Source organism: Vanacampus margaritifer, chromosome 8 (genome assembly GCF_051991255.1).
Source record: "Vanacampus margaritifer isolate UIUO_Vmar chromosome 8, RoL_Vmar_1.0, whole genome shotgun sequence".
NCBI lineage: Eukaryota > Metazoa > Chordata > Actinopteri > Syngnathiformes > Syngnathidae > Vanacampus > Vanacampus margaritifer.
Window position 1 is genome coordinate 11,667,790 of NC_135439.1, and position 16,625 is coordinate 11,684,414.

At 38.2% G+C, this 16,625-nt stretch overlaps 1 protein-coding gene across 1 annotated transcript in view; it reads right to left on the bottom strand.

The window, feature by feature from the left end:
• The window catches only part of LOC144056838 (potassium voltage-gated channel subfamily B member 1-like), a 53,057-nt gene that overhangs the window by 8,808 nt on the left and 27,624 nt on the right, over positions 1–16,625 (bottom strand). The gene's annotated exons all lie outside the window — the stretch shown is intronic.

The following is a 16,625-nucleotide window of genomic DNA, read 5'->3' on the forward strand; positions in this document are numbered from 1 at the left end:
GAGTTAATTAGTAAAGTCATGCAATTAATTATGTTTAAAAATTATAATCGCCTGACGCCCCTAATTTTTAATAATCTTTTCCTTATATATATATATATATATAAAAAAAAGATTATAAAAAAAAAGAAGAAAAGATTATAAAAAATTAGGGGCATCAGGCAATTCAAATTTGTAATTTTAATTAATCGCATGACTTCACTAGTTAACTCACGATTAATCACAAATTTTATATCTGTTCTAATTGTACTAAACAAATCTATCTTTTCACACTCTTGTTAACAAAAATGGAAAAATATGTTAAACTAATAAGAAATAGTTCAAATGATTTTTTAAATGTCTATAGCTGTCAATGGCAGTGAATGAGTTAAAGTACTGTTTTCACAAAATGATGCTTTAAAAAGACCCTTCCTGATTGGTATTGGTTAAGTTTTCAGTTCCTTGGATATAGAACCTTCTTATGTGAAACCAAGGCCCCATTCTTCTTTTCTCGGTGTCAGTGTACATCAAGGATGCTTTATACATTTTTTGTTATAATATTCCCCACAAATAAATAATGCTACTTAATCAATGCTATTACAAATTCATACCATTACATTATACAACTGTGACATGTTTTTTTTTTTTTAACCTTAATCTTGGTAAAGCGTCTGTTGATTATTCAAGTTATTTTTCACCTCATGAAGTCTTTGTTGAATTTTGACAGATCAGATGGAACGTCTCCTTTAAAACATATGTCAGGCATCACAAAATGGAAGTCTTTGGATTAACTGTGATTCCAAGTTATGGTTTAATCACTGTCAAAGCAGGAATGTCTGATCATGTCTACAATGTCTGTAATATTTATATTTATTTATTTTTAAATGGGGCATCTCAGCTGCTACCTGCCATCTGTGTTAGCTTGTCCTTCTCAAAACCTTGAACAAACGCTCTCCAAGCCTCCATTTTGAAAGCCAAATTCATCACCAACACAAAACAAACAAGCACGGGCGAGCCAAGTTGTGCATCATGTCTTTTAAAGAACTGCCTAATGGCACACATTTGGACACGTGTGATGCCCCTCAACTTCAAAGTTACACAATGTCACAAGAAGAACAAATGGCGAACTACATTCAACGCTTTGAACTGCGCTGTTGTCAGTCAATCCCATCTGAGATGAAATCTAAAAAAGTCATCTATTAGTTCATGACCTATTTAAGTTCTCTCTCCAAAGCGTTGATTGAGCCCAACGTCTGCATTTCAAAAGAAATACGGCCAAAGCTAATGCTGTCTCATGGGCATCTACTCACCGACTGTATTTTCCCTCTTCAGCACAGAGGAAAAACTCAAGGACGAAGATAGTGAGCGAGGAAGAAAATAGTGTATTTTACTGATTTGTATTCAAACATGCTGCATAATGTATTTTACTGGAATTCTCTGACGGACATTGTTGGCTCCACTTTATAAGGGTACCCTAAAGAAGCATTTATAAAGTGGCGCGACCACTCTCTAACTGCCCATGCCTATGAAAATACCAAAAGAACGAAAACGTTTGACAGCACTTTGCGCTTGACTCATATTGGGCACGAAAATAGGGCCCAGCGAGTATAAACAGGAGCTGAAACTCAACCAACATGCTAACGCAGCTAATGAGTACACAGTCTTAGCTTCAGTTTATTTTTCCGGACTACTTAGTGTAACTTTAACGGCGTAATGTTACTTGTCATATAGTGGACTAATCGAGAGAGCAAAATAAACGACATTACTTTTATGTTTTTGTCAGTCCTAATGCTAACGTTTTGGCTAGTTAGCATATCCGGCTAATGTCTACTGTGTAGCTAACACCACTATTTGTGGTACAATTTGAGTTGGTGAGCCAAATAATTAAATTAAATATGTTGATATTATGTGAATACATAATGTATTGGTCTTGGAGGAACCACCATTTTGATTTGAGTCTTAAACTGAATTGGCAAAGTAGTATCAACGTTATTCCCAAGGTGTTTCAATGGTGAGTATCAGAGACCTTTGAGCCATTTTGTAATGATCTAATCTGCTGAGCACAATAGGGTATGGTCACGGTGCCAGAGGTTAAGCAGGTTACTGAGGCAATGTATGCCACATCCATTAGTCCCGTCCTCAGTCTTGAGTGTGAAATCCAGCACAAGGTCAATGTGGATGGCCGCGTCCCAGGGCAGCGACGGGCGGGATTATTTCCGCTCATAAACACTAATACACTTGAATTAATCTTGACAGGTGAATCCTCGCGCACCCAACTTGTCTTTTGCAGGGAGTGGGCCTAAAAGCTAAGGAGACCTTGTGGAAATGGGTAAAGACTCAGAGACCTCAAATAGCAATTAAAAGGCCAGTGTAGCATTTAAACTCGAGCAGGACATTCCCTGAAAATAGCTTTGGCTCTCAAGAGGAATGAATGATGGATGAAAAGTCTCACATTTGACTCATTAGAGGTCGCTCTCTAGCCACTGAATAATCACACCCGAGGGAGTAAAACAAGTCATCGTGAAACATTAACAGCACCCTGAAAAGTGACAAGCCAGACTCGGAGTCATCACTGTGGGCAATATGTGCCGCCGTGGAAGCCCAAACCTCGAAAGTCCTAAAGGAATACCGGGTGCAGCGTTTTTAAGGGAGAAACAACAACAACAAACAAACAGCCGAGCGCCTCCTCCTCTACTGTTGGCTGTGCAGTGGAACGTTCGCTCATCACATCGGCTCTAATCAAGCTGAACGCACGGAGCAGGCCGCCAAGCTAATGAATCACGCTGAATGCAGACGACAGCGGCGATACTGAACACAGGCGTGTTGTGTGCAGAGAACAGACGGAGCATGACGGGCAACAAAACACCTGAACATTCACCTTTTCCATCCCCGCCCGCTTTGTTACTCCATGCTGGTCGGAGATGTGATAGAGATGTGATGACACCAGCGAGGTGCAAATAGAAACCAGATTCATTGAGGTGTTAAATCTTATGAAAAAGTGGTAATGAGGCACACTCTGCGCTTTGCGTTACTTGTAAATTTTCTCAGTGAGGCAATAGCGCCTGCGTGTTTGTAAATGAAGAAATAGCTTTTCACTCATCACTCACTCCAATACAAACACTCACTATTGGCTAAGATAATAATGCTAATTTCTGACATATGGCTGTTGTTGCTATGAGGAGTATCATAGATCCTTTATAGTGATTTCAGAGATTTGCTTCCAAGTTATTTGCTGAAAATGTGTGTGTGTGTGGGGGGGGACGGACCTGAATTGCGGAGATATAGCATGAAACTGTTTTGATTATTTCAAATATCCTGATTTTTGGGGGGATTATTATTATTTGTACCATTTCTTCCTGTTGTGATCTATGATATTTAATGCTTTGACTGTTGTCTTGTTTCATCTTTTGTCATATTTTCCATGTCCTTGTGTATCTTTGTACCTTTTTTTTTTCTTACTTTGTTAATTTAGTATTTCTGATTATTCCTCATGCCTTATTTCCCTTTTTGTTTTCTTTGAAAAATACTTTTCCTGGATTAAAAAAAAGTGACGGGGAAAATGTGACAAAACATGAAACAAAACAATATCTAATCCAAACTAAGTCAACAAAACACTGATCATGACTACAGTGTGCTGTTAGCTTGGTAGCTATGCTACACCCCGAAAATGCATCTTCCCAGGATGTTCCAATTTACTGAACAGCTTAGAGTTGTTAATGATATTCTCAAGCGTTGAGGTGATCCCGCTGGCGAGAAGCCCCACGTATGTCAGTTGAGAGGAGTCCCAGAAGATTGTTAGCTCGCAAGCTAGCACCTCTAATTGTAGCATGGAAACACATTTAGCAACATTTTTTCTCTGTGGTGATTTTTCAATTGCGAGATCCCACGCATGATAAGGTGGTCTTATAGTGTGTGGTGTACTCCAGATGACCAACAGCACATACACGAGCATTTTGGCCCCTTGACTTGTGAAGCTGTACTACTCCATCTTCTGTGACTTCATCAATCCATCCATTTCCTGTAGTGCTTGGGGTCAATAGGTTCACGGTTGTACTGGAGACTATTCTAGCTGACTTTGCAGAGTCAGCGAACTCCCTGGACTAGTTGGCCACCAATCGCAGGGTACATATAGACAAACTTTCACATTCAAATTCACATTTTTAGACAATTTGAGATGAGAAAAGTTCACATTTCACAGTCATTGGCAATTTCAGGCCATTGTGTCTTGTGTTATTTAGCTAGCTAGCTAGTAAGCTTTTGACGATGACTTGTGCAGACGAGGGGAGAGCCTGCCTCTCTTCCTCTTCGCATAAACTGCGGTTAGATCTCCCGCCAACGCTGATAACAAATGACAAACACACAGCAACGTTCCCGCCCGTGCTCATTTTTCCGGACAGAGTCAAGCTTCGCCCTAGCGGCCATGGGGAGTTAATATTTAATATCCTCCCACAAGATATCCTGTCCCGGAAAAGGTGTAAGTGAGCAGGCCTCGTGCTCTCTTTGCCTTCATTACACATGCGTGATGGAAAGAGAGATGGACAAACAAGGAGAGGATAATATGTAGAGAACACGACAGGATGACGCCTCCCATTAGGATCCACGTTTTCCTGTTCACTATTTTCCCTTTTTTTGTGCGATAGCGGTCTATGACTCACTAGCACCCACTAGTGTATTCTGATTAATATTGCGTTAGTGGTGTATACGTTAAGCAGCAAAATCCACCCATTTGTATAAATCTCAAGGAGCGGCCATTTTGCCACTTGCTGTCGACTGATGATGACATCAATGTTGCTCAGGTGACGACCAATCACGGCTCGGTTTCAGAAAACAGGTGTGCTGTGATTGGTCATTACCTGAGCTCTGAGCAACTATGATGTTATTTTAAGTTGACAGTAACTTGCAAAATGGCCACCCTCTAAAATGGATACAAATGGGTGCTTTTTGCTGCTTATATTCCATAAATGCAATATTAATCAGAATACCGTGTTTAAAACATATTGCTAAGAATTTTTTGGGGTTGACTTACCCTTTCCGCAAAATTAATTTCATAAGTAATTTATATTTATTACACATTGTTTACTTACTGTATGTTGGACTATAGTTATTCTCCATGAAATATATTTTTTTCTGTTAAAATTTGCGGGTGTTTGCAATGAATACATTGAATTTGAATTATTTACTATTGGAAATATTTTTTTTAGTTGACGTATGATTCAGTTTTAGTCAAACGTTTTGGAACAGATTAAGATTCCGCATTTTTTTTTTTTAATGAAAAAATGATAATAAAGGCGCACAAAACGATTCTAAATATGTAAATTGTCCCATATTTTTCCAATATCTTTATTTCTGTTTAGCCCAATCAGCATAATTTTCAGAGATAAACACATTTGTGTGTGTGTGTGTGTGTGTGTGTGTGTGGCTCATTCCATTGTCATTAAAATTACCGAGGTACCTTGTGTTTAGTCCTGCAGCTAACAAACAAACTTTGATAAAAATATAATGTCCTTGGTGGAGGTAATTATAATCAAGAGCAAAATGAACCAACACATTAGTTTGCATTTTTGCGGCAGCTGCAGCCTTTCAGACCAATTTCCGCCTGCAAAGTTCTGCTCTACTTAACCGAAACTTTTATCAGGATCAGCACTAAGTTTTACAGATATTATCACATTAAGTATGCCGACTTTCCCCGTGGGTGATTGTGAGAAATGAATGCAAATGTATAAATAATCAAAGAGAAAGAAGGTGAGTCAGATTGTGTTGTTGAGATGAGGCGATACAAAGATTACACGAGCGTAAACAAAACAATGACATTTGGTGCCGCAAGATGACGAACAAAAACAAATCTCATTGTTGTCTTTTGGGTTTTCCACCGCGTCACACTGCGTGAATTGCTGATTCACGTCTGCTGTGGAGTCACACTTTGCGCAACATGAGTTGAATCAATAAAAGGATTAAATCACTTAGTGGCTCGCCTACTTTCTTTTCTGCCGAGTGCAAGGTGGCGTGTCTAATCCTCTTACTGTGCTGCATCTTTCCGTGCTTTACCAATAAATGGCTGACCTTTCTCCCAGCGGAAGGCTGCGGCTGCTCGACAAGGAGTTCCCCCTCTGGAATAACGCCGGCTGTGTTTTATTTAAGGCTGCAGCGGGAAGCGCAGATGGAATTATGCTACCAGTACACAAAAGGCCTCATCTGATAGAATGCTAGTTGCTGTATGATCATACACCTCCGCCTCGTCTTCTAGTCTCCTTCGTGGAAAGTTCCACTCAGGGCCTAAGGTGCAATAAAAGCAAGCGACTCACAACACAGAATTGTCCTCTTGTTTTTCTATAATGTTGCTACAAGATGAGGACGGTATTATCGCGTAATGCAAAATATAACCCTCATGGCCGTAATGCATTATTCCGTTCCTAAAGTCTCACGCTGTAGTCTGACTCATTGGCAGGACACAGAGAAGAATGTGCAGTTAAGCCCAAAATTATTCATACCTTTGGCCAAATGGTATTTGTTTGGGTAGCTTCTGGCTGGAAATGATGCAAAATACTGCAAGATGTTTTTTTTGAATGAATGAAGAAAAAGGATTCGCAGACACTTATGCAGCCAAGTTTTATGAGCTAATGCTCGCATTCAATCGCTCCTCTTCATAGCGGTCAAAGAACTCAGTGAAAGAGCGGCCAAACTCTGGTTGAGGAAAAAAACAATGACAGTAAAGCATAAGTTGACAAATAATTAAATGTCCAATGGCAACAATGAACAAACAATCAGTAGAGCATAATTCAGCCCAGCAAGCGTACTGAACACAAAATGGAAAGGAAGTGATTTTTTTTTTTTGGTATACATATTTATTTTTAAATATTATTTTAAAAAGTCAGAATCCTCCGATTTTAAAATGTAATAATACCTGAAAATGTAATAAAATTAGCACTTAATTTGATCATAAATAAAAAAGCCTAATAATGTAATAATTTCATCAATAATGTAATAAAAAAAATCCTGATATTGTAATCACATTTTTAACTATACTGTACTAATACATTATTACATTAACTCATTCACTGCCATTGACGGCTATAGACTGTAAAAAATACTATTTCTATTAATTAATAAAAAAAAATTCCCACTTTTGTTAACAAGAGCATGAAAACCTAGATTTTTTTAAATTGTACATTTAGAACAGATATACAATTTGTGATTAATAGTCAGTTAACTAGTGAAGTCATGCGATTAATTTCGCGTAAAAAAAAAAATCGCCTGACGTCTCTAATTTTTGATAATCCTTTCTTTTTTCTTTTTTTTTAAATCGTGTCAGGCGATTAATTTTTTTTTATTACTTCAATAGTTAATTCACGATTAATCACAAATTTTATATCTGTTGTAAATGTACAATAAAAAATATTTTTCCTAGGTTTTCATTCTCTTATCAAAAGTGGATTTTTTTTTTTAAACAAATAGAAATAGTTCAAATGAATTTTTGACGTATATAGCCGTCAATGGCAGTGAATGAGTTTAAGATGTGATGCAACAGTGAGCTTAACACATTTGGATTGTAACCCCCCCCCCCCCCCCCCAAAAAAAAAAAACAACAACCAACCAACCAACCAAACAAACAAGCACTCCCAGAAGTCTTTGCGGCAGAGCAGTTCTAATCAAGTGGGCGGAGCTTACTTTGATTAACTCTGCAGAGTTGCCTTAGCACTAAATAAATCAACTCTGTCAAATAACTCCAGCACTGACCTCCATTTCAACCAGACAGTGTTAAAAACACACTTTGGGGGTCGAAACATTTAACACCACAATTGTAACACTCCAATTATTGCTGTGAATGTATATAATTAAGCTAAAAAGCAAAATGTTCCATGAGAAAAAGTTCTTTAGAACATGAATGGCTGGATAGATGATTACACAAACAATATTTGTCCCAATTTGGCAAGATTATGAATGATTCTGCGCTTAACTTAACTTGTATGCATGTATTATTCAAACCTGTATAATGGACAACGTGGTGCAATAAACATCTAAAGAAAAAATAAAGCAATCTTTAAAATATTGCAATTATATGATAAATTGCAGAAATATATATTTTTAATTATTTAAAGGGGAAGTCAACTCTTTTTTTTTGACAATATGTTCTATGCAGCCCCACTAGTCTAAATATGGTATTCTGGTTAATATTGTGTTAGTGGAATATGAGTTAATAGTTAGTCTAAGGGGGCGGCCATTTTGCCACTTGCTGTCGACTGAAGATGACATCATAGTTGCTCAGGTCTCAGGTAACAACCAATCACAGCGCAGCTTCAGAAAACAGGTGAGCTAAGATTGGTTGTTGCCTGAGCCCTGAGCAACATTGATGTCATCTTTAGTGGACAGCAAGTGGCAAAATGGCCGCCGCCTAAGACGGATTTTGCTGCATAAGTCATTTTCCACAAATGTAATATGAACCTGAATGTGATGTTTAGACTAGTGAGGTCACATATAACACATTATTGTCAAGAAATGTTGAAGGTTGACTTCCACTTTAAGACTTCTCAATATGCCTGGAAAGCAACATTTTCTGATTAGAAACGCTCCAGAAACTTTCCTATGTTTCCAACCTGCGGTGTCCCTAATGGACAAGCGCTCCAGTGACCCCCACAGATGTGCCCACCTCTTCACCGGTCACCATTTTCCCCTTGGTCGCCGCACCTTCCTGCCCCCCCCCACACACACACACACAACTAGCGTCCGCTGTCGTCCTCGTGCGCTGGAGGGGTGACGATGAGATGAAGGAGATGGATGAGTGAGCTGCAGGCTGCGCACGCCATGCGCACCATGTGTCCTCTTACAAGTGTGAAGGTGGTGTTAAAATGATGCGGTGTCGGGGTGTACGTGTGTATGATTTTGGGAGGATGGTGTGAATCTAAAAATACTCTGTGGAAAGAACATTATATGGGTGAAGATCAGTGATTACCAACCACTCTGTGGGAAGTTATCCAATTTACAGTATTTTCTACAAATTAAGGTCCAACTGATAAAATTGCCTGGCCAATATGAGGCCTTTTCAAAATAATAATAATCGGCCGGAGTTCTGCCAATTAAACACTGATATAGTCATGAAACAGTAAGCATTATGGCGAGTTCTCCTGTTTTAGGTTTTTAAATGTCAACTTGCAGCTGTCTTGTTGCTATGGTCTTTGGTCTCAGCCTGGAAGTGGCAGGAGTGTTGGAAACCAGGGGAGCAGAAGTGATGAGTCACCATTAAATCTGTCCAAATGGCAGCATTTGGCAGCATTCTACTCGGAAATCTTTGACTATTCATTTTTTATTGAGCTCAGTTTTGTTTATGAAGCCCTGAGCGACAACAGCAGGACCAACAAATCTCACATGAGTAAGCGGAGCGAGCAGGAAAAAGTCCCCAACAGGAAGAAGCCTTGAGTGAGCGATGAGTCAGGATGGCCATCTGCCTCTCATTTCTAGGGTAGGGTGACCACACATCCTCTTTTGTACACGTTTGGGGTTCTCTTTACATGGGTTACTCGTGTATTTAACGTTACCGTATATACACGTTTTAGTTTAGCACGGTTAGTTTAGAATTTTTTATTATAACTAGTTTTTAATTTTGTATTAACTTTTTTAAAATTTTTATTAAGTCAGTTTTGATTAGTTTTTTAAAACTGGTTAATTTAATAATAATTAGTTTTAGTTTTTGGAGGATATATGGTGTATTTGTTGAATGCGAGATAAAAAAAAAAGTTTTACTTTTTATAAAACGCAAACTACAATTCTCTAACAACTGTTTGACCTTCCTTCTTTTGTGCAGACATACAGCAATACAAAAATACATCTTAATTTTTCATTATAATAGTTTTAGTTTTATAAACATAAGATGTCGGTCAGTTTTTGTTTCTTTAAAAGCATTTTCGCTTTTTATTTTGTTAATGATTTTTTTTGTTGTTTTTTTTGTTTTCCTTAACTCATTCACTCCCAGCCATTTTCACAGAAGCAATCCCCTTCACTCCCGGCTGTTTAACTGGATTTTGACTGATGTTGCAAGGCCCACAGAATATTGTGTTCTATTGCTATAAAAACATGGAACCTACCAAAAGAAAGATTAAAGTCTCTTCTTTCATCAGGAAAAAAAAGTATATTTCTATATTTCCGTTTCGGTTTTGCAGCAATTAGCATTAGAATATAGCTAAGTTTCATCTTTATTCACAAATCTATTTAGAATTGTGAGTAATTGAGGGTTTTTTCAACACGGCCCTGGTTGATCTCCTTTGCTCTGCTGTTACTTGCTGGCCGTTTGTGTAATATCTATTAAATACCATTTCTTTAACCTTTCTTTGCAGTTGAGAGGCTGCATCAAAGCCTTCTGTATGCTCTAGCATGAAAAAAAAAAACATACAAATACGTCTTTGGGACACTTAATTTTTAAAAAATAGAACATATTAATACATTTTTGGGAGCAAATGGGTTAACTATAGGCAAGGCAGCATTATTTCTAAAGCACATTTCATACGCAAAGCAACACAGTATGTTCACACAAGCAAAAGGCACACACAACAGCTAACAACATTCAAAAGCAGAGAAAATAAAAGTAATTTACCCAAATTATTATAAGAATATATCTTGACAACATTTAAACACATTAACAGAAGACTTTCAACTGGCTATAAAAGCATTTACACCCAGGACTGATTTTTTTTGCATTTGTGTGCAACATAACAGCTAAATGCTGCCTCGCCATGTTTGCTTCGAACTCTAAGTGTCTACTTGTTGTCTACTGCCAATGCTGTAGGTCTATGTGTTCACCTTAAGAAATTCCAATTATTGTGTATATGTTGATGGAAAGTAGACCTGATTATAACCATTTGTCCAAATAGTCACTTTAATAATAATGATCTCTGCACAAGTGGAGAAACAGCTAGCTTTAGGATGCGCAACAAATTCGTTAGCCCATCATTGTCAGTTTAATTCCAGCGGGCAGAAGATTAGAATGCCAACAGCAGCGTTCAAAGATTACATAAGCCAACAGTGAGAAAAAGTGATTTTCAACAATGAAAAGTCGTTTTATCGCAATGGAGTCCTGCTGTGTTCATGGGTCACCTCATCACATGCTCTAAAGATGAAGTTTGATTGCAATAGGAGGTATCAGGCCCATCTGGTGTCTGCTGACGGCTAATTAACGTTCATTCAATTCGTCTCCGGTGACACTCCGTCCCTGCTTTGGTGTTTATCGTTAAGAGCAGATGTCACGCACTTCCTGTGACAAGAAAAGATGTCCACACTGTGAGACAGCAACAGCGGGTCAAATGTACTGATGAGTTAAAGCTACCAAGAAATGGATTACCATCCTGACACAGCACACCCATTTTGCCCACCCTCACCAGAATTTGAACTCTAATGCCTGTGTTCTAAGTGAGCGTGTTACACACGTTAATCAAACTTTCAACAAAAACTGCTGGGTTAAAAATGATTAACCCAACCTTGGATATACTTAACTTGATTACTTGTACTGTAACTTGGGACTTAAGGCTTGAACTTAGATTTACTTATGACTTGCACATATAGAGCATTTGACTTTCTCACACCTTTGGAAGGCTGCGAAAGAATTGATTTTCAGCCTTTGGTGGGCAACTTCCTTCAAGCGCTTTGAGAATAACGAGAGATAGAATTGAATAAAAACTTACATGTAAGGAGACAGTTCAAAGGCAACCAGGAAGGCAGCGGCAAAGACGTGTCCATTTATTTTGTATTTTATACTCTGTCAGGGAGGTCGTATATACTGTACACACATGTAAGAGGAGATATCATTTGTCTCATGTAACTGCCCCCTGACAACCACCAACATTTTGCTCGGTCTCACTGCAAATTGTTAAGGAGAGAAAGGAACACATTCTACGTTCTTATTCTCAAACTTAAAGTGAACACATTTCCCAAGTGTAAAGTTTTTTTCCTAATGAACACAAGCCTTGCTTTGTGGAAGAAGAAGAAGAAAAAAACAACAACCCATACCCTTTCCCTTTCATACTAGCCAACAAGGCTTCAGGCTTCCTACCGATGCTACAATCCACGTGTCAAACTCAAGACCCTCGAGCCAGAGGTAGCCTTTACCCCTGACTTCTGTTCAGAAATGGCCAAATGCAGTGGCAATTATGATGTGGAAATTATCAGGGCTCTACAGAACGCGATGGGTAGAGGGGCAAGCTAGAACTTCTGCTAGCTAGTAGCCTACAACAACTCGCTGCTAGCTTCTGGTTAGGAGATGTCATGGGCCATATGTAAAAATACATAAATAAATAAAAACAAATAGTAAATGCAAATTTGGTATTTAAACACCATATCCTGTACTCTTCTATTGGAGCCAAAGCAATAACAAATGCCGTTTTTTGTGGTTATGTTGATTTCATAAGAAGGCTAACTAGCCTATTTAGCATGTTAGCACTACTACACATAACGACAGAGTCAATGAAGTTCTCCCTAAACTTAACCTTATCAAAGAATCCTAAATTGTTGACTATGATGTATGGGTTTGTGCTGATTATACTCCTCTGCTGTATTGTATACAAATCAAATGAACTTAACTGTTCCCAGCATGCTAAACCCACCACACTCACTGTCACCATGACAACCAATTCACCATGTTGTAGCTACAATTCTGTCTCAATGAGAGCCTGACAGTCCATTCTGCATATTTTCTTTCTCTCTCTAATGCTTCACATTAGTGTGTGTGTGTGTGTGTGTGTGTGTGTGTGTGTGTTGGATGCTTCTCTATTAAGCAATGATTAGAGACCAGTGAGGCACCCGCAGCCAGATGGCGATGAACTGCGCTCCAATCAGAGCTCACTAACGAGCAGTCGCAACATGCAAGCACAAAAACGGTTGCTCTAAAAGCTTTCCACTGCGTCTCCGAAGCCAGTCTGCCTTTCACCTTCGAAGAATTTATCATCATTTATGTGAAAAAATAGTGGAGGCACCAACCACTCAGACAGACAAAGCAAGAAAATTGTCGAGTGTGCTTTTATGCTTTCAATTTCTCTTTCAACAGACTGAACAACACAGACGTGTGTATTTTATTATAAAACTTCATAACAAATAGACAATGAAGCAAAATAGGTCAACAGAATGGATTGGATTCATCTACCTGGTTTCTTCCACTTGTTGGTTTGCAGAATTAAATATTGACTGCCTTGAAGGCCAATGAATGAGAAATGTCATCTAACCACCTTTCAGATGCTTTGCAATAAATTTGAATATCTTAGAAAAACAACTTTTATTGCGGTAGTTCAATTCAGGAAGTGAAATTTATATATTATATTGACTTGGAAATGTCTTTCAAAAGGCCAATGCCAACTGTTTCTATATTCCAAACCATTTTGAACGTTTCTTACATAATATTAAAAACATTTCAGACGTCAAAATTCGACTTTTTCATTAGCTGTTAGCTATAATAATCAAAATGATTAAAAATGACATATCGATCCGTTTGCCCATGCATATTCTTTTTTTTAGGCGTGTATGTACAATTGATATAAAAAGTCTACACACCCCGGTTAAATGCCAAGTTTTGGGATAATTGGTCTACAAACTATGCAACTCAATAGAAAATAAACTCTTGGAGAGGGGATGTAATAATAAAGTAGGGATGGGCGTGAATCGATACCAGGTATCACATTGGGCTGATACCAGTCTTTATTTTATGGTATCGGTACTCGGGATAGTGACGGATGCCATTATCATCCTTTACAATCAGCAACAAGTAATTAGAAATCAAAATAATAGAAAATTGCCATGAAAGGGATACTTGACACATTTAGCCATTTTCAGCAATGAAAAGTTAAAACCGGTACTTTGTCTGATAATTAATCTGATCATTTTATTATTTTTCATGCACAATTAATACCTGTAAAACACATTTTGCCACTTGCTGTCGAGTGAAAATGACATCAAAGTGCTCAGAGCTCAGCTAACGACCAATCACTGCGCACTTGTTTTCTGGGTTTAGTCATGTGACATTCACAAATTTGTCATTTTCAGTTGGACAACAAGTGGCAAAATGTGTTTTAGACAAAATTATATCTTCTTAACTGCTGAAAATGGCTAAATGAGTCAAGTATCCCTTTAAAATGGCATGAAATTAAGGAAAAAATGCTATATTGGGATATTTAAAATCATCTGTTATTGATTTTTGTGGGGGGAAATTTTATGTATTAAAAGTACAGTGTTATCGGTACTATTGGTATCGGTGGCTACTCAAGAGTCGAAAACTCTTTCTGGTATCGGTCTGAAAAAAGTAGTTTCTAAAAGTAATTAACTCATTCACTGCCATTGACGGCGATAGACGTCAAAAATTCATTTGAACTATTTCTATTAGTATAACATTTTTTCTCTTTTTGTTAACAAGAGTAGAAAAAAAAATATTTTTTATTGTACATATCAAAAAGATATAACATTTGTGATTAATTGTGAGTTAACAAATGAAGTCATGCGATTAATTACATTAATTAATTTTAATCGCCTGCCACCCCGAATTTTTAATAATCTTTAAGTCCCGTCAGGCGATTACATTTTTTTATTGTAATTAATCGCATGATTTCAATAGTTAACTCACGATTAATCACACATTTTATATCTGTTCTAATAGTACAACAAAAAAAAAAGTTCTAGGTTTTCATCCTCTTGTTAACAAAAGTGGAAAAAAATGTTAAACTAATAAAAATAGTTCAATTTTTTTGGGGACGTCTATAGCCGTCAATGGCAATGAATGAGTTAAAAATAAACAATTGAGTTAATGTGGTGGCACAAGTGTGCACACCCTCTTATAACCCTCTCATAATGAACCAATCACATTCAAACTCATGTCAAATGGGAGACAGCAAATCTGCCACCATTTTATGTGCCTCATATTAACGCCAAATACATTCCTGATGTTTTAGTAGGCTTTCCTGCACTTCCACTAATGTGGTCATAATATCCAAGAAAGCATCGTCTTTCCTGCCTAGCTACACTATGGCGAATACAGTAGTCAGACCCAAATCCCCTATAAGAAAGGCCCGTTCCGTAGTGAGCGCGTACCATGCCGAGTGTAACATAAAACCATCAATTTTTCATCTTGTACAAGTAAAACACCTGCTGTGTCTTCAAACCTCCCCCTGAGTGGAAGGGCAGGCCGAGGAACCCACCTGACCACCGAGGACCCCTCCTCTCGCGCATGCGTGTGCGTGCGTGAGTACACCGTGTCCACTCCTCACCATCAATGTCACGGCGCTCTATCCCTGCATGTCCAGCTCGCAAGTGAGTGGGCCGACCCTGGGGGCCGCTGCACTCGGAGAAAGCCTGCGTGCCGAAGTGAGGTCACAGATGCATAATGCAGGCCGGTTCGGGGAGACATAGCATAGCGATTAATGTATGCAGCTGAAGTGCGCGCCCACGGCAACAGACGTGAAAAAGTGACCTGTTTCTTGATGACACGCCTCAATGGAACGCTAAAAAGATGTGAGCCACTATTTTCTCCCTCCTAACTTCCAATAAAAGGCGGACGTAAGGCGAGAGCAGGTGAGAGGGATCTGACCTTTAAAAGATGAACATTCATCGTGAGCTGGCAGGAGCACAAATCAAAAGCAAAATGGTGGAGGCTGAACGCAATAAAATGTACATGACATCTGAAATTTGTTTGCACTGACATGTTACGACTGGAGATTTTGTATACACTGTATAATAGTACAGCTGCAGTGAGAGCCACTACATGGAACTAGGAGCTCTGGCAAGATTTTTTTCATTCATAAAAAATGAAACTCAGTAGAGAGCAGACATCCACCAAGGCCAAACAATCCAATTTGGATCAGCACCACATAGTGCGAACGAATGAAGGCATGTGAAAACAAATGAAAGCCTGTAGATCTTTTTGACCAGAATTCAAGTGGTACATTTGACGCTAGAAAGCAGAACAAATGGAGCGCGCTAACTCATATTTAATTAACTTGAGTTTGAATGTGATTGGCTAATTCTGAACACAGCCACATTCCAGTTGTAAAAGGGTGTGCACACTTGTGCAACCACATTGTGTCTGTTGTTATTTTTAAGTCTCCTCTGGAATATTTTTTTTTTTCCAAATTGACTTGTATTGGTGGTCACATCGCAAAAACATGATATTTGATCGGGGTGTGTAGACTTTATATCAACTGTACATAAAAAAACAAAAACAAAACATAAATGACAGAAAAATGTGCAAACTTTTTGGTCAATTATTTTATTTTTAAGCTAAAATGCTTCTCCGAAAAGTTTGTTACACATTGTGGAACGGTTTTCTATACAAATCCTTTGACTGTACACAGGTGTACCTAATGAAATATCTGTGCATTTGTTGCAGTGCAATTCCATACAATTCACTGCAAACTGCCAAAATGAGTCAAAACCAACAAATAAAATACTTTTATAAAATATATATTTGAAATCAATAACTATGAAATAATAAATTGACATTGTGCAGGTGTACCTAATGTAGTGTCCATTGATTTTACATCTGATCTACACCACTGAAACTACAAAATTAAATTTCAAAGGGGCGGCACGGTGACTTAGTGGTTATCGTGTCTGCCCGATAGTTGAGAGGTACTGGGTTTGAATCTCAGCTCAGTGTGTTAAGATACTTCTAAATTGTCCATAGGTGTGAA